The 25138-nt window shown below is 31.1% G+C and overlaps 1 protein-coding gene across 2 annotated transcripts in view; it reads left to right on the forward strand.

Moving 5' to 3' along the window:
* Positions 1-25138, forward strand: part of LOC114329832 (5-hydroxytryptamine receptor 2A) — an 895697-nt gene that overhangs the window by 314459 nt on the left and 556100 nt on the right. For both annotated transcript variants that reach the window (XM_050646408.1, XM_050646409.1), the window contains exon 2: positions 747-804. The gene's annotated coding sequence lies outside the window, so the exon portion shown is untranslated. The remainder of the gene's footprint in view (positions 1-746; positions 805-25138) is intronic.

Raw genomic sequence — 25138 nt, forward strand, 5'->3', positions numbered from 1 at the left:
AATATTTTTTACAAAATGTTAAAGTTATACTAAAATTAATCTAAAATTGGGTAATTTTATTAGTGCTTTGCTAAGAATCCAAACGAGTTCATGCCGTATTGTGACGTCACTTTCGCGGAAGGTCTTTGCTTCAACGATTCGGTACAAGGCGTGTCTATCAGTTTTTATGGTCTAAGGTACAGATGGTAAAAAAAGGGGTTTTCTAAAACATAACACCCTGTAATTAAAAAACGGGAAATTGCCCTTAAAGGAAACATACCAAAAAATCAGCCACTTCTATGTGATTAATCATCCCAGGGTTTCTTCTTAATTGTCATTAAAGTTAGGGAAAAATATTTTTTTTAAACGTTTTTTTGTAGAAACTTGTCAATTTGTGGGCCCCACCTCCGCTAAACTGTGGGTGATAGACATATGCTGTCGGAAATAAATAGTACGAAATATAGTCTACTTCATTCTACATACTATTAAGTAAATTTTTTGCAAAACGTACAGGATGGGCCACGTTTCGCAAAAACTACAAATTACCCCCTTTTAAAGGGGTGAAAAGGGAGGTTCCGGGAAATTTTTTAAGAAAACGTTAGTCTTATAATAAGCACCCATTGATATACCAGAAAAAAAAATAAAACCGGACTTGTGTCCATTTTGCTAGGTTCAACCTCTGTTTCCTACACTACTATATTATTATAATATATTCGGACTTATTAGTTTATCATTGCAGAGATAATAAACTTGTTTATTTGTTGTAGATACCTCATAGACAAATCAGTAACCAGCAACCCACTCCCGTTTTTTGTTGGTAACTGGGTAAGTACTTTTATTTTATGTAACGAATCTATAGTTAATACATCATCATCATCATCATCAACCTGTTCCCGTTCACTGTTGGAAATAGGACTCATCAGCTCCTTCGACTGTCTGTTTATGTTTAGTGTGGCTTGCATCCAGTTATTGCTTACAGGCTTCAGGTCGTTAGTCCATGGACTCTATTCCGTTATGCTTCTTGTCGTGGCCTTCGCTCGACCATATGTCTTGTCTACCATCTTTCAGATAATCTGGCTTCATGTCCTGCCGAATTCCATTCTAGCGACTTAATTGTTTCTATGGCATCTGCTGTTTTTTAGTATTCGATACTATAAGCCGTGCTATGCTGGCTTATATTCTCGTATCGAATGCTTCCTCGAAGTTCACGAATATTGCAGATTTCTTTAACACTAGCAAAAATGGTCGTTAGTGCAATCTCTAAACCAAGCCTGAGTTCTGAGCTGATGGAAGTCTTACTTAGCCTCCACTTTTTGTTCTAATTCCTTTTCAGTTTTTTCATATATAAAATCATCAATATGCATTAATTACATATTTCACCTTGAAATATTTCTGTTGTTGAATGTAACAGTAATTAGAATATAACACAATGCACTTATTGTTACAGAAAGTTATCTTCTTTTTAACGTGCCATCTCTGCATGACGGAGAGGTCCTGATCTCTGGAAGAAAGTTGGCAATCATCATTGTTATTCTAACTTTTGGCACTACAGTCCCAAAGAGTTCAGTTGAGCTCCATCCAAACCATTTTCCGAAGTTTCTCAGCCGAGACATTTTTCTTCTACCTATGCTGCACCTTCCTTGAATCTGTCCCTGTATTATTAATTTTAGGAATTCATATCTGTCACCACTGTCATTATTGGATATTCTGTCTGTCCAGGAGATCCACAGCATTCTTCGATATGTCCACACAGGGCCGGATTTAAGGGAGGTCAGGCTGGACAGCTGCCCGGGGCCCCCACATTCCGGGGGCCCCCACAAAATCCCAAACATAAAAAAGTCAGCACATTATTCACATAAAATAATTTTTGTTTTATGCAAACATAATTATAAATATCAAAAATAATTTCTTAATTATCGTTACCTTGACTTGGCACTACGCCACTGAGAATAATAACATTGATCAAAACATTGCTTACTTCACATTTAAAATGTTTGAACTTAAATTTGAGCCAAACTTGCCTCCTACGCCTCCAATAATTTATTTGTCTTCTAAATCATATTTTACATCATGCATGCATATTTTTTAAATACCCTTTTTGCATGGATTGCAAAATACTCAGAACATAATCAAGTGGAGTTCAGTCTTTTTTGTTGAGTCATAATTTGGTTACGAGTTTGACCTTAAATTATCCCGTTGACAAAAATTGTGGCATAAGCAAATCTAAAAATCTGGCACTAAATCTCTCATTTGTTTTGTGACTTTGTTGCTACTTGCAGAAAGAATAATAATTGTCAGCTGTAATACAATTTACGATAATCTAGTAAAACAGCAATATTACTCACCTGTTTGTATTATTTCGTACTGTTACCCCTGTTGAAAAAGGTAAGTTTTTACTTTATTTTTGTGATAGCCTAGAAGTTTCCTATCTAGTATTTGGAGGGTTGGGGACTTTTAAAATATAAAAATTTAAATAAAGTCATGCTACTCATACAAACATGGTCAGGCCAGGCCGGAAAATATTTAAATAGTACATTGGATTTTTAACTGTTAAATAATTGGGATACAAGTTTAAATGCTAATTTCTAAAATCATTCAAAAATTTTAAAGAACCGCTTGAATTGACATGAAATTTGGCATACACATAAATAATAACATGTCAAAGAAGAAAGTGAATTTTGCCGATTTGTGCTTTTGCCCTGGAGGTGAGTTTCACCCCTTCTCGGGTGTGAAAAAATATAAGTTCAAAATAAGTCCGGAAATGGATAAACTGACGAATTCTAAGCAACTTTTGTTCTATACCATTTTTTCACTCAGTTAATACTTATGTAGTTTTATTATTTTAGTTATTCATCACCATCAGTATCTCGACAATCATTTTCGGTCCTGGCTTGTTCTAGGATTTTCCGCCATTCTGTTTTGTTCCTTGCTTTGTTTTTCCAGTTGGTAATCTTAAGTGTTTTCAGATCTTGTTCCATGTATCTAAGTTTGGGCCTTCCCTTTGACCTTCTCCCTACTGGTGTCTGCCTCATTATATGTTTTGGTGTTTCGGTCTCCAACATTCGTTCAACATGGCCCATCCAGTGCAGACGTCTGATCTTTATGGATGTTATGACGTCGGATTCGTTGTATGCTGCGTATAGTTCAAAATTAGATCTTCTGCGCCATTCGCCATTTTCTTTCACCCCCTTATACCTATATTATGAGTCTAAGGATTTTTAGTTCAAACGTACCTAATAGGCTCTCATCACTTTTCGACAGTGTCCATGTCTCTGATCCATATAATATAAGGACCGGTTTTATCAGGGTTTTGTATATTTTGCATTTGGTTTTTCTTGTGATATTGTTAGACCTTAGATGTTTAATTAGTAGACTATATGTTTTATTAGCAATATGTATTCTTCTCTTAACTTCTTCACTGACATTGTTATTTGCGGTAACTAGCGAACCTAGATATGTAAAATTTTTAACTCTTTCGATATTATTGTCTCCTATTGTCAGATTCTGTAGGTTTCTTTGGCCTGTCGATTTGCTGGCCTTTATGTATTTGGTTTTTATTTCATTAATGTTTAGGCCACTGTTTTGTGCCTCTCTGTCTATCGCATTAAATGCTTCTCTCATCCCTCTTTCGCTTCTAGCTATATCAGCATCATTTTGCAAATGCCAATATTTGTACACTTTTTTTTACTATTGTTTCCCTGGTGTTAACTTTTGACTCTCTAATTATTTTCTCTAATGTGATGTTGAATAAAATACAGGATAGGGCCTATCGTAGGTCCGTTCTAACATGGATTGTATCTGATAGTGCGTTTTGAATTCGAATTTGGATTTGTACTTTAAGTGTTTCTTTTACTATATCAATGAGTTGAGTTGGAAAACTAAACTCTTTCAGGGCGTGGATCAGAAACTCTGGATGGATGCTACCATAGGCACTCTCAAAATCAATGAAGAGATGATGTGTGTCTATATTAAATTCACTAACGAGAGATTTTCAAAGATTTGCCTCAAGGCTCAAGACGAAGATCTGATCTATTAAGGACTTCTGCTTGCAGAAACCAAATTGATACATATCCCCCAACTATTTGTTCCGCGTATGGTGTCAATAGCGTTGGTAGCGTTATTGCCCGGTAGTTTTTACATTGAAGCTGATCTTCCTTTTTATGTAGTGGAATAATTACTCCGGTATTCCAGTCTTGTGTCAGTGGTTTATTATTCCATATTTATGTTCACTATTAGCTTTGTGATAGCGCTATGTATCGCTTTCAATAGGGAGTATCCGCCTTCTTTTATTAATTCTGCGCTAATATTGTCTAATCCAGGTGATTTGTTGTTTTTCACTCTGGTAACTGCTTCTTGCATTTCAGCTATTGAAGGGGGTTGTTTCTCTGGTATCCGTTTGATTCAATTCCATCATATAGTGGATCTCCTTTTTTTTAAACTTTTTTTTTTTGAAGAAGTCTGTTATTATTTCAGTTTTTTGCAGTAAATTTGCGAGTAAATATGTTCATTTTTCAACAAAAAAACACGTTTTTAGACCGTTTTTTGCAAATGACCAAAAAAGAAAGTATTTTATCGAAAAAACATTCTTATCAAAAATATAAGTGTGGCTTATGAATAATTGAAAAAAATGGTGTATGTATGAATTCTAGAGAGCAAGTCCAGCCTTGCTGTCTCTAACTACAGTGGAGAGTGATCATTCTCAAAACTAAAGTTAATTAAAAATCGCCTTCAGTCTATGATGGACCAAGTGCGTTTCATCTCTCTATAATGAGCCTTAAACACGATGTCTTAAAGGAACTAAATAGATATGTCAGACATAATTAAGGAATTTTCAATTCAAAAATCTAAAAAATACCCAGACTTTAACCATACATTTTACAATATTTATTTTTAATATTCTACGGTAACAAGTTACACCTCTTATATTTTTTATTATTTAAAGATATATTTACAAATGTAGATCAACATTTTTTTTAATTTTTAAAAGAGAAAACTCTATACTTGGCTGTATACCATAGTTATAACAACAATTTTTTGATGGTAGGGTCCCACACCAATTCTGCCCAGGGGCCCCCACACCAATTCTGCCCAGGGGCCACCACTGCCTTAAATCCGGCTCTGTGTCCACACTTCAAACGCTTCCTATCTATTGAGACACTGCTTATTAAGAGTTCAAGTCTCCACAACATACAAAAGAACATAAAATACATAACATTTTAGTACTCGTTTTCTAAGATTTAAGCTGAGGTCTCTACTACATATTTGTTTCATATTATTGAATGCACTTCTAGTCTTTTCTATTCTAACTCTGATTTCTTTGGTATAATCGTTTGATTCATTAATGTTTGACCCTAAATAGTTATAATTCTGAACTTGGTCGATAGCTTTTTTATTTACGTGTAGATTGATGTTTCTAATATTTTTCTTTGATATAACCATGAATTTTGTTTTCTTTATGTTTAGTGACAGACCAAATTCTTCACTCGTTGCAACAACCTTATCTAAAATTCAAAAATTCTTTGTAGATCTGTAAAATTTTCTGCTGTATTGTATCATCAGATAATTTCACATTACGGTAGGCCATTTATTTTTATGCCTCCTACTTTATCTTCTGATGCTTTTTTGAATATTAAGTCTCCTCAATTTTTATATTATTAAATATTAAAATTTTTACTATTGTTCAGACGCTAGATTCTTGTGGTATACTATTATGTAATTTACTATTTTTTAGGAATAAGGCACAATTGTTTTACTTCAAGATTAAATTTATTTAAAGTTTCGATTTCTACTTCCGAAATTGGTCAAAATTTTGAGAACAATTTCCGCAGTGGAAATTGAAACGTCAAATAAACTTAAATTGAATGTAAAATTATGGCATTTTCCAAATGATTAATTAAAATTTTTACGATAAAGCTTATAAATTCAGGAGTATAAGTTTAAACTATAACATGAATAAATAAAAAATTTTCCATTGATTTTAAATCATGAATCATAAATTGAAATTTCCTAGTTTAAAATAATTGTCCATTTGAAATGTACGTTTGAATTTTACGTTATTTGAGTTAAATAAATTATTTCATTAACAGCAATAATTTGATTTAATTAAATTTCACGAAGTAATGAACCAACTGAATTTAGGTTAATAGAAAACATCATCAAAAGAACATATTCAATGCAAAATAATTAAAAAGGTACCAAATAAATACTGGTAGTTAAAATTTATTTATACCTACAGGGTATTTGGTAACGAATGGGCCATAGCTTAACCTTACATTCCTGAGGTTAGAATAGGTCGATTTAAGCTAACTTACTTTTGTACGAGAGTTGATAATAAAAGAAGTACAGCATGTCAAAGTTAGACTTTTATTTTGTTTATTCTTGAATATTTCCTGACAGGCATGAAATAACAACACTAAATTTGCTATGTGGAGGTTCTTTGGGACGAGAAATCTAAATTCGCTACCAAAAATTATGTATTACTAAGAGGGCGCCACATAGTTCTTTCACGCACTCAGTTAACACGTTCAATTTTTTCATTACCCACTCTGCCTAGTTTTTGAATCAAAACTTTTATTTCTCTATTATTTTTACTTAAAAAAGGTACTATTTTCTATATTCATCTCGCTAAACTGAATGGTTTTCGAGATAAACGCATTTTAAATCAGCGATGCAATAGTTATTTATGAAACAGTTCGTGAAGTATGCTTTTTGCGAACTCACGCGATTTTTAGAGCACAAGCGACAACGGAGCGAGTGCTATAGATCGCGTAAGTTCGCAAAAAGTACTTCACGCGCAGTTTCATACAATATTTTATCTACGATAAACAAATAGAAAAAGCTGTAACTTTTTGTCACTGGAATTCATTTCTATTCTACAATTTTTAGAACTTTGACATTTAAAAATTCTAACTACTTTCAAACCACAAAACTGTCAAAACTTTTGTTGTAATTCATTCTTCATATTGTCATCACCATGACAACGCGAGAGTTAAGGATTGTCACCATGACAACTCGAAAGTTACAAACAGTGCGAAAAAGTAAATCCCATTTAAGGCTATGGGTACATAATTCGCAAATATTTTACGTGTATCCCTACTTTTTCTGTCTTTACACGGCAAATTACGTGTAGTAAAATTCACACTGGTGTGGATATGTAAACATTACTAGAATGTCATTCTACTTGAAAATGTCATAATTAATTTAAAGAGATGGCTTTTGAATGTTCTTGGATAACTGTTATTTTTATAATTGCAAATTATTAATTCAGTTAATAAATGTGATAATTTTTTCACTAACTATGTTTTCAGTGATTGTAATAATTTATTTGTACAACAAAAACTAATAATCAATCGAGAAAAAGGAAAAGTGTTAAAGTGATTTTTTAATAATATGTTGTTATTTTGGAACGCTTACAATTTTGAACATCTCTAACAACAAAATACTTGGATCACAGGATATATCTGATGTATTCTCTGCTTGGATCTTTCACAAATAATACACAATAAATAACTTTTTATTAAGTTCACGTCTTAAATCAATTATTTATCAAATACACTATATATCAATAATATTTAATCAATTTCTCAAAATATTCCCGATGCAATGTCAAATATTTAAAATTGTCACTGATTGTCAGTGTCTGACTGACAATATATGCTGACAATATTATATTCGGTTGAGTGCGTTGTAAGACAAAGACAGATTTGGAAAATATTACCACGGCATTGTGTTCATTTTTTTCAAATCCTGAAAAAACCAATAAATATTTTTGAAAAATTTAAACGCAGAATGAAAGACTAAATTATTACCGAGGGCCGAAAGTCCCTTAGAATAAATAAAAAGTTTATTTTGAATGAGATATTTGAATTTAAAAATCACACTAAATTTTCTCTTAGTTTTTTCACCCCTGTAACTTATTAAAATAAACATTGTAGAAGTTCTCAGGGACTTTCGGCCCTCGCTAATAACGTAATCTTTCATTCTGCGTTTAAATTTTTCCAAAATACTTATTAGTTTTCTCAGGATTTGAAAAAAATGAATCCCCATTTGAATAGCATTGCAGCCGAAAATACGTTCCGATCCTCTTAAAATACATTGTTACTTCACGCACACCCTAAATCCTTCACGCACTGCTATCTATAATGACAGTTTTCACAAACTAAATACTTATAGACTAAGAGCCGCTATAGGTGAAAATTCTTAATCATTTTAGGCACGACGGGACGCTATAACTTAAATAGTAGAACCTAAAAGAAAACGTTTGAACACTGTGCCGTCACTTTTCAGTGGCACATGCGTCTACAGTGGCGCATAAAACTTTCCACTTATGGACGGGATACATAAATTAAAAAATACCCTCCCTAATTACCAGAATTTAATTTTTTTCATTTTTTTAAGTTTTATGTGATTAAGACATAAGATTCATCGTAATTTTAACCCACCACCCCCTTCTCCCTGCCCCCACCATCAAAAACTTTATTTTTCGATTTTATTTTTTTTGGTGGGATGCAATCAATTTTAAAATTTCAAAAAATTTACACGCATAGTTAAGGGTTTTATAAAACACGTCTATTTTTTATAGACCTGTAGGTTGAGTGTACATAACCTCAAAAAAATTTAAAAATTTTTTTTTTGAAAAAAAGTATATAACTTTTTTTTTGGGGATAGCTGTAGATCTAATTTTTTCTTAGTCTTGTGTATTTTATCAAACACTATATTCTTAATTTTTTTCAGATTTTTCTGTAACGTTGGTCACCTTCAAAAATCCAAAAAAACTGTTTTTTAAGGGGGTTTTGGGTGGTTTGAACGTGTTTTTCTGATTTTTAAATATTCTAAAGAACTCAGTTACTTCAAGTTACATATAACCTATAAAAACAAAATTGATTTGATATATTATGGAGTCTATAAAATAGGGAAAATCCCCCAAAACCCCCCAAAAAACAGTTTTTCGGATTTTTGAAGGTGGGGAGACTTACGGAAAAATCTGAAAAAAATTTAAAATATAGTGTTTGATAAAACACACAAGACTAAGAAAAAATTAGACCGGCAGCTATTCCTCAAAAAAAGTTATACGATTTTTTGAAAAAAAAAATCCTTTTAATTTTTTGAGGTTATATACACTCTACCTATGGGTCTATAAAAAATAGGCATGTTTTATAAAAGCCTCAACTACGCGTGTGAATTTTTTGAAATTTTAAAATTGATTGCATCCTACCAAAAAAAAATAAAAACGAAAAATGAAGTTTTTGATGGTGGGGGCAGGAAGAAGGGGGTGGTGGGTTAAAATCACAATGAATCCTATGTGTTAATCACATAGAACTTAAAAAAATAAAAAACATTTAATTCTGTTAGTAAGTTCTGTTAACTTTTAATTTATTTATCCCGTCCATAAGTGGAAAGTTTGATGCGCCACTGTCGACGCATGTGCCACTGTAAGTGACGGCACAGTGTTCAAACCTTTTCTTTTAGGTTCCTACTATTTAAGTTATTCGCGGTGTGCAAGTACTTGGAAAGGGAAACGAGAAACGACCCTGCGCGAGTCGCGGAGAAATATTGCAACTATCTTAAATAATTCATATTGTCAATTGAAATTGTCAAATTGACGTATATTTCATACCTTCTGTCAATGAAGCAGAAAAATTATCTATTGCTCCACAATATTGATATGATATGCAATTATTATATAAAGGTAAATTTAATTAATTGTATTTTGCTTGCAGTACTGCATTTTAATAACTAATTTTATTTACTACATACAATTGTTGATGTTTTCATAACATAACCTGAATCTTATTTTTTCTTCTTATTATTTTTTTGGACTATGGCCTTGACAATTATCCAGTAACCAGGACTAATATAATTGGCCAATACAATTAAAAGTGCGAATAATAGTACAGAGCGTAGAAATAGGGGTAGCTTTGCCGAACTTGCACGGTCCCAATAGGGTCCGATCGTGCCTAAAGTGATTAAGAAATTTCACCTATAGCAGCTCTTAGTCTATTATACATAATATGACATAGAGTAGATAAAATAATTTTTTTGCATAATATCAGTGTAGTTACACCCGAAATATAAACTTAAAACCATAATAATTTCCAAAAATGTTTCGCAAATTCCTTTAAATGGAATTTACGATGCAATGACATAAGTAAAGATGAGAACTTGCACAATTACTATGGTTCTAAGTTTATTTTTCGGTTGTAACTATGTTAAATGATGTTATTCAAAAGATTATGTCGCATCTTAGATTTAAAATGCGTTCATTTCAAAAACGGTTGAGTTTAGCGAGAAGAATGTAATATATCTTTTTAAGTAAAAATATTAAGAGAATAAAATTTTTAATTCAAAAAGTATTTGGAGTGGGGAATAAAAAAATTGAACGTATTAAATCAGCACTTAAAGACGTATGTGGCGCCTTCTGGGTATAGTATTTTTACTACAAAAACGTTATTACGTAGGTCAAAATTTTTGACGTAAGAGAACTGTCAAAACATTAGAATGTGACTTTTCCTCATGGCCACGTTAATGTCATTACTTGTCAGAGATATTTTTATTTGTTTTTGTTTACTGTACAAATAATATCTCTAGTTCTTTATTCTAATTAATGATGTCAATCGGATTTCATCAATTGCGGAAATATATTATTCATATCCCAAAATATTTGTTAATGTTAACGAAAATACATAATGATATTCCATAACATCAACTCTAGAATTGAATTTCACTAGCACAGCTAAAATGCGACACCAACACGGAACTGCCCGATCTTGTATAAGCGTCCACATGGTATTTTAATAAGAAAAACGTAATCGCGATTGCATTGAGAATTTTATAATTACATTAATTAAATAACCAAAAACATTTATTATTATCAATAATATAAATTTTCTAAACCAATTATTTAAGTTCAATATCCCAAAAAATAATAATTTTAGTTAAATATTTTACACATTCCTACGCTACTGATACATTCAACGAAAATGACAATTCTGTGTTGCTGGTTGCGGTCAATTATGTTATGTTCTCAGACCAATGAACTGTCAACACCGATGGAATGGGCAAGAAGTGAATTTAATGACGCCAGGATGAGATAGCGCTAGTCAGGGAAGGAGGGAAGATAATGGCCATCTTTCGTAAACAAAAAATTTATAGTGATAGTCAGCGTTGCCAGCTTGGGGTATTTTTCCATGATTTTGGAGTAATTTGAAAGCGTCTAGAGGAATTTTTCTAAGCAGAAATGGTTGGGGAGGGACAATTATGAGTTATTTTAAGGGGTCATGGTAAATTAAATTTGCGTATATACGTAGAACTGTAAAATTATACTCTCATATAATCGAAGACGATAGGACCTATGAATTATTTCCAGGACCTTCTGTTGATAAGTAGTATAATTTTGGTTTACTGTTCTCTACATTTGACTACTAATTTATTAAAATGCGGCAAAAATTTAAATTTAAGGGGTTTGAGCTTCAATTTGAGGGAATTTCAGTTTCTAAGTGGGGGATTTATAAAATCACATCTGGCAACTCTGGTCATTATGATAATATCCAACCAATGAAGAAGTCAAATTTTCCCTGACAAGCTCTGTCTCTCTCTAGGACCTCTCACTTGTATGTTGGCCGCAATCTCGCTTCACTGTTTGAATGGGATGGGGCCATTCCATCCGTGTTGACAGTTCATTGTCTCAGACTCAGCTGTGATCATCGTAAACAAACATTGCATTGCATGTGCATGTGAGTTTGTTTTCTTTTCTCATAATATTGTGGACTAAACAAACTTATTACGTTTTACATATACTGAAAAGTGAAAAAAGAAATTTTGAAAATGTGATTATTTTCTTCATTTTAAAAATCCAATTGAGTAGTGTATTCTTAAATAATACCTAAACATTTGGAAAATTATTCACTTATTTACTATTCTAAGCTTTTGGTAATGCTGTGGGATTCTGAGGTAAAAAAACTTAAATGATTACAGGGTGTTTTGTAGAGAAGGTAAAAAAACAACAACATTATACTGACTTAGTGTATAATCAATAAAAGAGATCATTTAATAATGATAATATATTTTAAGGCTAAAAATGACAGATGGATGTTCTGAGTAGTATTTAATACGAATTAAATATAAAATATACGAATAAAAAGTATTTTTATTTCAAAAATATAATAATAAATATATTTAGATCTAGTATTTTTTATGTTAAGTTAGTAATATAAATAATAATAACAAGTACCTGTGAACACATAGTTAAATTGTTTATTTTATTGATTATACATTAGATATAATAATATTGTTGTTAATTAATATATCTCGGCAAGTATTGAAATCCAACTGACATCAATAAATAAAATAAAGAATTATGGATATTATTTGTTCAATAAACAATAACAGAGAAAAATATACCTGACAAGTAATGATGCCTAGCTTCTCACTGTACTAATAAACATAGCAATAATGAAAAGTCACATTCTAATGTTTTGACAGTTCTCTTACGTCAAAAATTTTGACCTACGTAATAACGTTTTTGTAGTAAAAATACTATAATACATCCCAAATCACACAACACTTTTTTCTATGAATACATCATTTTGGTGGCGAATTAAGATTTCTCGTCCCAAATAACCCCCTCTTACCACATTTCGTGTCGTTATCCCATGCCTGTCAGGAAATATTCAAGAATCAATAAATTTAAAGTTTAATTTTGACACCCTATATTTTGGTTATTATCAACTTTCTTAATAAAGTAAGTTAGCTTAAATCAACCTATTTTCAGCTCAGGAATCTAAGGTTAAGTTTTGGCCCATTTGTTACCAGACACTCTATATCAAGTGCCTTGGCAACTCTCGCCATTGGTACAATAAAAATAACGTTAGATATATTAAATAACGAAAACAAATATTATTTATAACACTTTAACTAATAAATGATTATTAGTAGGCTATTGATTATGTTCAAAATAAGAGAGTTAAAAGGAACTACTACGTTAATGGGATTTTATTGTCTCATATGGTCAATGGACCTCTATATTTGAAAAAACCGCGGAGTGCTACCATTTAAATAGGTGCGTTTTTGAGAAAGGGCGAATTAGTCCCTAATCCCAGGGTGAATTAGGGTGAGTTCTATGGACTTTTGGTACAAACACGTCTACAGGAAAATTATTCCAGGTTAAATTTTCTATTGAAATATCATATCTTAGAGTCAAAAATATTTTTTTTTACAAAAATATATTCAAAAGAAAAGCAAGAAAAAAACACCAAAGAAAGCCATTTTGTTTTTTGCCCCATCACTTTTTTCCTCATGGATATAGATATAGGTATTGCTTCAGCGAAAACTAACTTCAGTCCTTTCTCTTTAAAATAACGTTCAGTAGAAGTCACTAGGATTTATATTTTCCGAAATAGGATTTTTAAAAGTTCGCCGCTCACAGCATTTTTAGGGCCATTTTTCCCATTATTTCGCAAACATTGTTCTGTAACTTTTTTTCTACGCATTTCTAGGTATATGTAATTCCTACATTTAGTAGAAATAGAAGTCGATTACTTTTAAAATGGTCTATTGTATAAGGTTGTGCTACTATTTTTAAGCAAGTTATGCTTTTTCAAGGTTTTATACTTTTGATGATTTTTGATATTATTGTTTAAATTTCTTCTTATGACTTTTTTTCTTGTACATTTAAATATATACATTGTGCAATAAACAAAGCTTATTTTCTTTACTTTAAAATGGTGTATTGCAAAAAATTCTAGGACTATGTTTAGACAAGATATCCGTAGGATATCCAAAAGTATCCGTAATTTGAGAAAAATTTTAAGTGTTTTTATTTTTTTCAATTAGAAGAATATAGCTGCATATTATAACATAATTTTTAATTCCAAATAACTTTTCTTAATAACACTTTTCGATATTGTGAAATATAAAGGTACTTCACTCTTGAGCGAAATTCATATTTTTTAACATACCTCGTACACTATTGATAAAATTTTATATCTGATGATTGCATCTCAGGTTTTAGATTATGCAGAGCATTTTATAAGGAATAATTTTTTTTCATAAAGTTAATAATAAAAAAGTTCGCATATGCTTCCAGCTTACTGGGACCTGTGGCATGTGTATATGTCACATTTTGAGAACGCATATCTTGTTCAAAAATAGTCCTAGAATTTCTTACAATACACCATTTTAAAATAAAGAAAATAGGTTTTCTTTTTCATTGCACAATGTATATACCTAAATATACAATAAAAAAAGTTAGAATGAGAAATTTAAAAATAATCGAAAAATATATCAAAAATCCTTAAAAATATACTATTTTCAAAAACCACATCTTTCTTAAAAATAGTCATATAGCCTTCTGCAATAGACCATTTTAAAGGCAATTGACTTTTCTTCCTACTAAATGTCCATTGCATATACATAAAGTTGCGCAGAAAAAAGTTACAGAACAATGTTTGCGAAGCAACAAGCAAAATGGGTCAAAATCGCTGTGAGTATCGAAGTTTGAAAAACCATATTTTGGAAACTATAAATTATAGAAACTTCTACTAAATATCATTTTAAAGAGGAAGGATGGAAGTTTTTTTTTTCTGTAAAGCAATGCCTATACCTATATCCCCATGGGAAAAAGTTTTGGGGCAAAAAACAAAATTGCTATCTTTCGTGTTGTTTTCTTGCTTTTCTTTTGAATATATTTTTGCAAAACAAAATATTTTTCACTTTGAAATGTAATATTTCAATAGTAAATTTAACCTGGAACAATTTTCCTGTAGACGTGTTTGCACCAAAAGTGCGTAGAACTCACCCTAATTTGCCCTGTGCCTAGGGACTAATTCACACCTTTCTCAAAAACGCACCCCTTTAGATGGTAGCACTCCACGGTTTTTTCATATCTAGAGATCCGTTGACTATATTAAACAATAAAACCTCGTTAACGCTGTAGTTCCTTTCTATAATAGATAATCAATAGCCTATTGGTTAAATTTTGTGGTAGAGCTGAGCGGTTTTTAGAAACTTTATAGTTTGAGAGTAAAAAAATGATACATCTTTTTGTAATCTGGAAACCTAGATCTTAAATGAAATTTTACCAATATGTAAGTCTAAACGAAACCAAAAGTGACATCAATATTAAGGCATTTAATAAAGTTTTAAGGAAAATTGGGGGAAATGGCGAAAAGAGAATTTGATTTTTAACGGAATTTTTAATTCCACTAAAGCAATTAAGAAAAGCAACTCTTTTAAATTGTTTGCAGAATCCCTTATAATTAAGGCTTCATTTAAATAATCACAATTAACATGCCATGAAGTCCAGAAAAAAAGTATTTTGGAATTAGGTCATTTGCTGGTTTGAGAAAATCACCACATCCATGAAATATAATTGTCAAAGTTAAATGTGTCACTAGAATAATACGTATTTTAACGATTTTAATAATAGAATTCATTTCAATTTGAAAATTATCAATATTAGTTGTTTACCTGTTCATTCAAAGCATACATGAATTATTACAAAAAATCTGTATATTTTGAAAAATTTTACATTGCTCACTCGGCCCATTGAACAGAAGGTACTGTTCAATTTTTGAACAGGAGATCCCCTTCCAGGTCCAATAGGTGCTGCTTAATTTTCTGTTGTTACATTGTCTGGGCAGTTACCCATATCTATATGAGCAAAAATAATCGATTTTACATGAAAATCTAGTAGAGGTTTTTAAAGTTTCTAAAAGGTATATGAAGGATAACTAATAACAAATCCTTGAAGACATATAGCTGTGTCTTTAAAGGGTTACAAAAGGGATTCAAAAGGTTCTTACAAATGCTAACATTAAATAATAAATAAAAATAGTCGTGGCCTCATGTGTCAACAGGCTCTAGAAGAGCTATAGCATTAATGGCAAGTTAACAGTGTACCATATTTGGTACTCATGGCAGTCAACCTGTTAAGTTTAAATTTTAATAATAATTCTCTAAAAAGGAAGATTCAAAAAGGTTTAATAACATTTTTTTATTAAAACGACTAATATACGACGAGTAGCATACAATTTTTCTAAAAAATCGCCATTTTTTTAAATTAAGAAATCGAATAAATTTCATTTTTTGCAGAAATGTCCATCATCTGCTCTATCAAAATTAAAAATTAATTATTTAAACAAGACGAGATATCGTGAGTTAAATATACAAGTTTTCTTCTCTGGTTTATTTACACGTTTCGTCACCACAATCAAAAAGTTTTGCTTAGAAAAGTTCTGACGATTTTCACCATAGTTCATGTAGTGAGGCCGCTCTCGCATGAAAAAATTTCTGATTCGTTTTCTCGGAGGATTCGAAAATGTCCGCTTTAAACAAATCAGAAAATTCCGGGAGAAATTTTTGGGCAAAAATTGATTAAACAATTTTAAACAAATTTAAAAAATCACCTTTTTTCCCCGGAAAGTGTTTTTTCTATTTTTTGGGTCATTCGAAACACAAAAGTTTTTTTCATTTTTCTCAAAAGTTAATAGTTTTCGAGTTATAAGTGATTTTAAATCTAAAAAATTCTAAAATACACATTTTTGAGGCTTGAAAAATCATATTTAAATTATTATTTTTGAGGTTGCCAAGTACCTAAATTGAAGTATAAAAATTCATTTTCAAGATTATGATGAGTAATCTGAGTAACATAAGTACTAATAATATGTAAGTGTGACCGGAACGTACCATATTAAGGCGAAAATCGAGTGAACTCGAATAAATTATCAATTAAAAAACAACGGTTTATATTGAAATAAGCCCCGATTACTCATCAGAATCTCTAAAATTAATGCTTAAACTTCAATTTAGGCACTCAGCAACCTTACAATAATAATTTAAAATATGAGTTTTCAATCCTCCAAAAAGCGTATTTTCGCATTATTTATTAGATCTTAAATCACTTATAACTCGAAAACTATCAACTTTTGGGTTTATGTATATTGAAATGAAATGAGACCTTTTTTAATGAGAATGACGCATAAAATCTAAAATATATTTTCCGGAGCAAAAAAGGTATAGTCCTGTCGCCAGGGGGGGGGGGGTACAACGGCCTTCTTAATTCAGATGGACTTACCCAAGTTTTTTTATGTATTTTGGCCCGTAGAACACGAATTTTTTGGGTAAGAGTTGATCCGAATGTCGATAAGATTGTTATAAACAAAGAAGTTGAGGAATTACATAACAGCGATTTCTCGCAAAACAAAACATTTTTTTGTATTTTTTGGGTCATTCTAACCAAAAAATGTTCCTACAAATTTTTTCGTATGATGCATAGTTTTCGAGATAAACGCGGTTGAACTTTCAAAAAATCGAAAAATTGCAATTTTTGAACCCGAATAACCTTTGAATAAAAAATAAAATAGCAATTCTGCTAACCGCCTTTAAAAGTTTGAGTCAAATTATATCTGTTTTGAATATTTGCATTGCTAAAAATTTATTTTTTGATTGTTAAAAAAAGCTATAAACACATAGTGTTTCCCGTGCCTAATACATGCGTTTTAATGCATGCTACGTAGAAATAGCCCCGCTTGCACTTTTACCTCTTCTACCTACTCGTTCGATTTTAAATGAGAAATCATTGAAAACATCACTCAAGCACTAGGTGTTTATAGCTTTTTTTAACAATAAAATAATAAATTTGTAGGGATACAAATAATTAAAACCGATATAATTTGACTTGAACTTTCAAATGCGGTAAGCAGAATTGCTATTTTATTTTTTAATCAAAAGTTATTCGGGTTCAAAAATTGCAATTTTTAGATTTTTTGAAAGTTCAACCGCGTTTATCTCGAAAACTATGCATCATACGAAAAAAATTGTAGGAACATTTTTTGGTTAGAATGGCCCAAAAAATACAAAAAACTGTTTTGTTTTGCGAAAAATCGCTGCTATGTAATTCCTCAAGTTCTTTGTTTATAACAATCTTATCGACATCCGGATCAACTGTTACCCAAAAAATTCGTGTTCTACAGGTCAAAATACATAAAAAAACTTGGGTAAGTCCATCTGAATACAAGAGGCCGTTGTACCCCCCTGGCGACAGGACTAGTAATCTTTTGAATTTGTTTAAGAATTGATTAATGATTATACAGTTTCTGCCCAAGAAATTCGAACGGAAACCTTTTGATTTGATTAAGAGGGACATTTTTGAACAGAAATCCGTAGGGAAAATGCACAGAAATTTTTTTATACGGTAGCGTCCCATAACATGGACTACTACGAACATTTTGGTTCCAAATTTTCTCGGCTGCCAACGACTTCTAGGTCATGGTCATCTTTTTGGAGGTTCGCCGATCGCCTATTTGCAGATAAAACTGAAACAGTGATTTTTACGACTTCTTTATAGTTTCATATTTTATAACTATCTGTCGATAAACCTAGACCCAGAGAATGTTTGTGCGTCTTTCTTGCAATCGAATATTTTAACATGCCAGATAAAACCGGAAATTGATGTAAACATATTTGAGAAAGAATTTTAAAATGATATGATCCGGATTTAACGTCTAAAAATATGTTACTTGTCAAACCCCAATCAATAAAGATTATTGGTAGAATATGTATGTTTTAGAGTTAAACCCATATGGCAGTAAAAACCCCTTTTGTATTAATATGTGGAAAACAACGAGTAACTATCTGCAAGAAGTAGGTAATATAAAAAGAACGAAGAAATTGTAGTGCTCTCTAAGATTATTAGTACAATTATACAGAGTGGACCAAAGAAAACTGTTCACCTCGATATTTGGCAGTATTTATTAGATTTTAAGGAAATGACGAAACAGGTCGATTTTTGATCTAGGGGGGACACATTTTTACGGTACATATATTTGTCATTTTTCAACCCCCTCGCTTCCACTTCCCTCAACCCTTATTCTTAAATAGGGAATAGAGGTCGTGTGCTAGCTCATTTAAAAGTTTATTCAATTCTCTATTCAGTAATATAAACATTAAAATAATTATTAATACAGGGAGTCTAAGAAAAAAATATTTTAATTAAATTAATTGAGACAAAAAGAAGAATGTATGTAATTTATTTAATTCAAAATACATTCTACTGCTGTCACAAAACAGAAAAAAATGTTTTTTGATAAATAAACATTGCTTTTCGATTAATTTCAATGTTCAAGCTGCCACCCATCTGCCTCTTGTTAGGTTGAATATTAAATTAAGGCGAAAAACAATATTTATTTGTCAAATAAATATTATTCTTGGTTTTCTGGCAGTAGTAGAATGTATTTTGAGTTTAATAAATTGCATACATTTTTCTTTTTGTGTCAATTAATTTAATTCAAAATAATTCTTCTTGGACACCCTGTACAATTAATTATGTCAACATTGATATTGCTGAATAAAGAATTGAATAACTTTTCAAATGAGGTATCACACGATCCCTATTCCCTATTTAAAAATAAGGGGTGCGGGAAATGGAAGGGAGGGGTTGACAAATGACAGATATACGTACCGTAAAAATGTGTCCCACTTAGATCAAAAATCGAACTGTTTCTTCATTTCCTTAAAATCTAATAAATACTGGCAAATATCGAGGTAAACTGTTTTATTTGGCCCATTCTGTATTCAGAACTAAAATCATTATAAAGAACAGTGTTTTTAATTATTTGTATAAGCTTTATTCTGAACATTTTTTTAAAGAAAAATATTAAAAATATTATTAAAAACAACTAAAAAATATAAACCAATAGAAGTGTTTAAGCCTACGAGCAAGGGGGGCGGGGTGGAGTATGGAGTAAGCACATGTATGTCCCCTCCGTACTGTACAATAAGTCGTGAACATGTATCGAATATCTAATATCGAATATCGAATAAATCGTAATATAATTTCAGTTACGTGGACTGTATGTTTTGGGTTGCTGGTTTCAGTGGAAATTTAGAGAGGGACTATGATAATAGAAACAATATTAAAAGTTTTTAAAAAATCTTACTCAACGTCCTGTTGGTCACTGTTCACCAGCGTTTCGCTCAAACACATATGTCAGTTTCACGCGCGGTTTAACTGTTTCGTGCAAGAGTTTTATTTGTTTTTAGCGGATTCGCAATTTGTCTATATTAAATTAGCGTCATATATATTATTGGACATAGAGAAAAAGCGTTTGTTTAACGATAGTGGAACCCAGAGAAAGAGTTCCAACTGATAGAGATGTGTTACCCATGAAAGTTAACATACAACACACAGAGAGAGAGAGAGAGAGAGAGCGAGAGAGAGAGAGAGAAATGAATGGTTATATCCCTGCGGCCTACTTAACATCACTTTAAGCGTCGAACTTTCTTTTGATTTTGAGACGATTCTTTTGAAAAACTGAACAATATGGCGATTGGTAAACTTTGATTCGATCCTTAGAACAGGAGTCGTAATAAATTTGGTGAAAAACAATTGCAAAATAAGCATTCTATGGATCTTTTCCAAGTATAAGTCAGCATTTTTAGTTCTCTGAGAACGCAAGTACTTAAAAGTTCACTGAAGATGGACTGACAAGTCCAAAAACGTTTATTTTGAACAACTGTTATACTCCATTTGGATTTTTAAATTTAATTTTTAATAAAATACTGTTCATAGCAATTATAACAGAAGATTTTTACGATGTTAAAGTTTGTTAACTAAATGGTGTACAGTCAACTCCTGGTAGACATCCCGATTTAGAATTTTGCCGTTTTAAATCATTTTGTTGTTGTTTTTTTTTTGTGGTTAAATAGTTTCGTTTTTGCCCTATTTTATTTGCTAAATCGGTTTTTATATCGTTCTATTGTTCTTCTTATCGGTCTATTCTACTGGTAATCGGACTTATTTCTAACTTAAAATGTTCGTTTATTTGAGATATAATATTTATGATTTCTATATCTAATTTTCTACAAATCCCCTCTTTCTTCCTTTTTTGTCTTTTTGTCTGTTTTCCTCTTTTACCTACGCTTCTCCTTCTCGTCTTTCTGTGGCAAAAATAAGAACTAAGAAAATGCTCAAACGTATAACGGTTTCAACTGCGCTTTTGTGGATATATATTATAACTTCAATCTCTCTCGGCATTTTGGGAGCTTATAACAACATTATATCGTTACCGAAATGGATGGAAAATAAAATAAAACATTTAAAGGTATAGGCTAATGGCTTCTTTGTAAATTTCCATTTCCAGATACATTGTATTTAACAACCATTGAAGTGCTTAAAAAATAAAAGCAATGAAATAAGAATTAATTAGTTTTTTATGTTAATGTGTCAAACAATAGCGATTAATACTTTTGTGTCCTTCATTGAAAATAAAAGTAAATATTTTTTTGATTTCGATAATGAAATTTTCATTACTTAACAAGTGTAGGTACATACATATAATTAACTCTGTGTTCATCGTTTTCAAATAAAGTATTTACTAACTCTCTAGTCTAGTATATTAAAAAATTATGGTCGATTGTTATAAAATTAGTTATAAAAAAATCATAAAAAATTAACAAAACGTAATAAACTATAACAAAAAATATACAAGCTGATATATAGTTATTGAAACGCAGACTAGGTATATATTTTTTAACCTAAATAGCAAATGATATTACTTAATAAACCGTTTTTCTACTGTTATTTTGTGTCTGCACAAATCTAAGTAAGTCTTGGACGTGTTTAGTATTTTGTTTGACGTGCAATAATCTCAGTGCTTAGTGCAATAATCTCACATTGTTGCATCCCGATCTTAGGTAAATCACTGCATCCTTCAATCTTTTTCTTGGGCTCTCAACTGATCTTCTGCCATCGAGAATTTTCCAGAAGGTTGTATTTAGTAATTTTTCATTACTCGCTCTCAGTACATGAACAGTAAAAAACACAGTACATGAACACTGCCTAATAAAATAAAAAAAAATCAAAATGTAATTCCGTACAGATTGGAATAAATTCTATATCAAAGTTTAGGTGAACACAAAAGATATTTTCAAAAAGGTATCCAAATCATATGAGGGAATCATTGTTTGAATAATTAAAAAGTGGTCATTTTTGCACAATATTTACTTTTTTTACTGCTGAGGTAATTTACATTTTAATGAAGGTCTTTAGGATTTTTTTCCACGAAGCTGAAAAATAAATATTTTACATAAGACTTAGTAAATTAAATTTGACCCCCTATTCATTTAAATAATTATATATAAGGTTTAAAAGTCAAATGTGCAAAAAAATATTATTTGCGTTTTAAGTAAGCCATATAAATTCTTTTGTTTAATAGGAAAAGTAGTTGTCCTATATTACCAGTATTAGGAAAAAAACATTTGTTAAAAATGTTTAATAATTTATGAGATATTTAATTTGTTTATTAAATGTTACTATATTTTCAATTGAAATAACGCGGTTGTTACCAAAAGAATATAAATCTGAGTAAAACCTCATTACTTTTATTTTTATGTATGTTTTCGATAAATGTATTGATAAATTCAAATTTCAATTTAACTCCCCCCTAAATTGGCATTTTAAAATTGTTCTAATTTGTTTATAATTTCTTTTTTTAATAACGTCACGGCAATTAAACATTTTAAAATGCCGTTTCAATAATCGGGTTGCTGGGAATTTTTCACTAATTAACAAATTTGTTTTGTCATCTTTTCTTCTTCTTTTTTCCCTACAGTAAAAGATATAGTTTTGCTTATAGAGGGGGTTTCATTAAGAATGTTCAATTAAGAATGTCTACTCTAAGTTGTAGATTCTAAACCTCCAAATATTAAGATTTAACCAAAATCGCTTAAATAAAATATGGCTTCTTATTGAGTTACAAGGTGTTTTATTTACAAATTTAAAAAAATAACCTTACGTGCATAGAAACCGTCCCACTTAAAATTTGGCCATTTTTGATGTCTCATATTTTTTAAAACTGTTGGCTGATTTAAGTTATGTTTTAAACATGTTATAGGCTGATTCTATAACAATACCACTATAATAATATTGTTGCTAAACAGTTAAATTTTCATTGTATTCCTGGTGTACCAATCAAACTGTGTTTTTTTCTCAAAGTTCGCATCACCCTGTGGAATATTCTAGCATATATAAAATACTGAAATTAATACCTAACTTAGGTATTCCTTAGGTTTTCTTAACATTCTGTTTTCTGATTCACTCGTTTATGTTGGATAGTAAGAAAGTTAGAGACTTTAACAACTAGGCATGTTCTTCATCAATACACGGTGTTTCTAAATAAGTGCGACAAACTTTAAGAGGTAATTCTGCATAAAAAAATAATGACAGTTACTATTACATGTATAGTTTCATGTTTACTTAAAAAAGTTAAGTGACAAACTTTTTGCTTATAATTTTAAGAAAGACATCAATAAAGTATAATTCATGAAGAAGTTTTTTGGAAAATTTCAAGTCAAAATATGCAATAGAAAAATAGTTATATGACTTGATATACGAGTGGCACACCACAAAAAACTCTTATTTCTCGAGATACAAAAACTCCGAGATAATAAATTTCAAATATTTTTATACCGAATTTTCATAAAGCCGACCTTGTATCAAAACCATTAAATTCAAAATCTGCTTTGTTATTGGACGCCGCTGGATCTCTTTAAACATTGTTTTCCCGATTATTATTAAACTCACAAACATTTTCATTATTTTATTGGCTCCCACATTATTGATAAAATATATTTAACACCAACACAGCGACATATACTCTTCGTGCATTTATTGCCGATTTTATGGCTCGATTATTATCGCCGGAAAATTCCGTCGAACTTTATTGGCTATAATATTAATTACCTGTAAACAGGTTAGATCAAACAAATATTCCATTATAACTCATGCGTAATGTTCAGTTACACGTCAACATTTATATGTTGGCTTTTAGTATAATTGTTTTTGAAAATATGGCTTGATTTATTGAATATTCCAGCAACATTTAAACACAAAAACATGAGTTGAGCTCGTTGATAAAGCTATCGATATTTAGTTTGGAAGATTTGTCACATTTTAGTTTCACTTATTAAATACTACATTTTACGTGTAGGTATGTACATCAATTTTGTAAATTTTAAACAAGCGTATGACTCTGTAATGTCCAAAGCAGAGACATAATCGGTCAGAATATCAACACCGATATAACTTTGAGTTCGTTAGAGCAGTTAAGTATCTGGGAACAACAATAACTAAAGACAATAACGAATCACAAGAAATAAACAATAGGATACAAGCCGGCAACAGATGTGTCTATGCCTTTAAAAACCTTATAAAATCGAATTAACTAACAAGATGTACAAAGATACAACTTTTTAAAACAATTATACGACCCGTAGCAGCTGTAGATGTATGGCAGTGAAACGTGGACGATAACAAAGGTAAACAAAGGGAGACTACGTGTTTGGGAAAGAAAAATCCTAAGGATGATCTGTGGCGACACGCTTAATTACTATTTTTGCTAATTTTAATTTTTATTAACTTTTCTCAAAACGAAATAATACGGGTCATATAAAATTCACATTTAATATACAAACCAGATGCTAAAAAGGGCCCGTTAAGATTTACGAAACGATATGTATCCCTAACCAGATATTTTTGGTGTGTTCAGTTTAACAAACTGAATTCCCCATAAATTGATTACCTTATCAGACCTTATGTCAATAACTCACTTTGGAAATGCACTCGAAGACATTTCTTAAAACTGCAGAAATGTTTCAACTTTTAAACGCCAGATCTAAATAATTTATCGCCTTTCTGGCCAAATGGTAGAAACACAAACATATTAGCGTTTGTGGTCTTTTTCAGCCACGCAGTCGATCTACAACCACGGGTCGGTTCACACACCTCCCAGCAGGAGTCGGTCCGTCAGATGCACCCTCGCTGCCCTCAAACAATAACAAATCCTTTTACGAGATGAATAAGCAAGCCTTTCGACCACAATAAAATAAATATATTATTGTTCGTTGTTTACACTTATTTCAATTTAAGTTGACCGTTCCCAAACCATTATCGGAACATTGGTGACCCCGTGAATAAATAAAATGACGTGAACAGTGAACAGTGAAAATGACGGACAGTGCCAATAGCAGTGCTTCAGAAGTTGATCGGATTTCAGTTAAAATCCCACCGTTGGGATTCGTCTGGCCCAGCGATCCCAAAATTTGGTTCCTGCAAGTAAAAAACCAATTTACACTGGCAAACATAACAAGTGACGCAACAAAATTC

Source organism: Diabrotica virgifera, chromosome 3 (genome assembly GCF_917563875.1).
Source record: "Diabrotica virgifera virgifera chromosome 3, PGI_DIABVI_V3a".
Lineage (NCBI taxonomy): Eukaryota > Metazoa > Arthropoda > Insecta > Coleoptera > Chrysomelidae > Diabrotica > Diabrotica virgifera.